Source organism: Dermochelys coriacea, chromosome 11, assembly GCF_009764565.3.
Source record: "Dermochelys coriacea isolate rDerCor1 chromosome 11, rDerCor1.pri.v4, whole genome shotgun sequence".
Classification (NCBI taxonomy): domain Eukaryota; kingdom Metazoa; phylum Chordata; order Testudines; family Dermochelyidae; genus Dermochelys; species Dermochelys coriacea.
The window spans coordinates 36477736-36479869 of record NC_050078.2 but is presented as its reverse complement, the minus strand read 5'-3'; the positions used below and the strand labels follow the sequence as shown (position 1 = coordinate 36479869).

Sequence of the window (2134 nt, the reverse complement as noted above, 5' to 3'; positions counted from 1 at the left end):
AGACTACATGGCGGGAAAAATGCTGGGTGTCTCTTTCTTTAGATAAGCATAAGGGAGTTAAGGGAGGGGGTGCCTTGGGCCTATAAAAATGGTTCAGAAAAATAAGCTCTATAATGCCGTTGTAAAACAACCTCTGATTGGCCCAATCCAAAGGTGGGAATAACAAATCTGAAAGTTTCTAAACTGTGCAGCTGCCTCATTTTACAGAAAGACAGGCAAGGTAAAAAAATCTCTCTCTCCTTTTGATTAACCATGTGCTCTCTGTCTTTCCTTTGTTCTTTCTTTTAATCTACCCTGATACTGAATGCTTTTTTTATTCACTTTTTTATCATGTGCTTAGTACATTTCCTTTTTAAACCTGTTTTGATAGCTTTTAATGTAAGGTACAGATCCTCTCTCTCTCTCTCTTTAATTTAACCATGTGCTCTCTATCTTCCCCCTTGTTCTTTCTTTTAATCTCCCTGGATACTGAATGCTTTTTTATTCACCTTTTTATCATGTGTTTGCTAAGTTACATTTTTAAACCTAGCTTTTAATGTTTGTTAATATTATTTAATGCCTTTTTATTCACTTTTTTATCCTGTTCTTCCTGAATTTTCTTTTTAAACCTGTTTTTAATGCTTTTTTAGCCAGTTTTTGGCCATGTGTTTAGTCAACAGGTTTTTAATATTGTTTAATGGTTTTTTATTCACTTTTTGATTATGTGCTTACTAAATTTCCTTTTCTTGCACTGTTTTTTTTAACATTTCTTTTTTTTTTAACCTACCCTGATACTAAATGGTTTTTTATTCACTTTTTTTATCATGTGCTTACTAAACAGGCTTTGCCTTAGTTTTGAATATTATTTAATGCTTTTTTATACACTTTTTTACCCATGTGCTTTCTAAATTTTCTTTTTAATCCTGTTTTAATCTTTTTTTAGCCAGTTTTTGACTATGTGCTTACTCAACAGGTCTTTAATATTATTTAATGCTTTTTTATTCACTTTTTGATCATGTGCTTACTAAATTTCCTTTTTAAACATGGCTTTTTAGCAAGTTTTTGGCCATGTGCTTACTCAACAAGTTTTTAATATTGTTTAATGCTTTCTTATCGTGTGCTTACTAAATTTTCTTTTTAATCCTGTTTTTATAGCTTTTAATGTAAGGTAAAGATCCTCTCTAAATCATGGAACTATAGGATTGGTTCCACAAGCCCATTCTGTGACTTAGCTGTAAAACAATCTCTGATTGGTCCACCAAAAGGAGGGGCTAGCTCCCAGGAGCTCTGCACAAACCAGCTATCATTTCACTACCAGCAGTTGGTGGGGTAGGATGTTTTGCTCTGCATGTGTTCAGTAACACAAACAGCTCTCTGTACTCAATTACAGCCTATAACCTTTTTGCTCTCAATGTATCCAAGTACAAACACTTCCCCTATTCACAGTCAAAGGGGTAAAATGTTTCGCTCTGCATGTGTTCAGTAACACAAACACTCTATTCTTTACCAGTAGCTCCCCTTTTTTCAATAAACCTTACCCAAACGTCTCTCAGTGTATCACATTTTCTATTCTTTTATAGCACCTCATCATCTCTTTCCTTTAACAACAGCTCTCCATACACAAGCCCCTTTTTTTCAATAAACCTTACTCAAACTTTAAACGGCTCTCCATGTATCCAAGCACAAGACTTCCCCCATTCAAACGTGCACAATTTTTTTTGTTCAAAATGGCCACTGGCTCCAAACTTCGGTGCCAACGGAAACAGGGTGGGAAGGTGGGACAAAAGCCCCAAAGGGGGAATGGAAACCTGTCAAAAATGAATGGTGATGAGTGCTATCAAGGTTATACTACTATTAGGTTTGAAAGGTGACTGGGGGAAACCTCTCGATATGCGGTATTTAAGGGCAGGTCTACAGTTAAAACTCTGCTATAGCACTTCAGTGAAGACGCCACTACACTGACGGGAGAGCTTCTCCTGCTGTCACTGTAGTTAATCCACCTCTGCAACTGGGCATAGCTATGTTGATGGGAGCACTGTCTATGCTGGGAGTTAAGTCAGTATAACTGCGTTGGTCTGGTGATTTTTCACACCCCTGAGTGAAGCAGTTAAAATGATGTAAGTATATAGTGTAGACCGGGCCTCAGAAGTTCTAG

At 36.6% G+C, this 2134-nt stretch overlaps 1 long non-coding RNA gene across 1 annotated transcript; it reads right to left on the bottom strand.

Moving 5' to 3' along the window:
- Window positions 1-303: 303 nt before the first annotated feature.
- LOC122458020 lies at window positions 304-1905 on the bottom strand. Its single transcript, XR_006277836.1, has 2 exons — window positions 572-1905; window positions 304-488 (listed from the first exon to the last, which is right to left on the bottom strand). It is a non-coding gene; the product is annotated as an uncharacterized LOC122458020 (long non-coding RNA).
- Window positions 1906-2134: the final 229 nt, after the last annotated feature.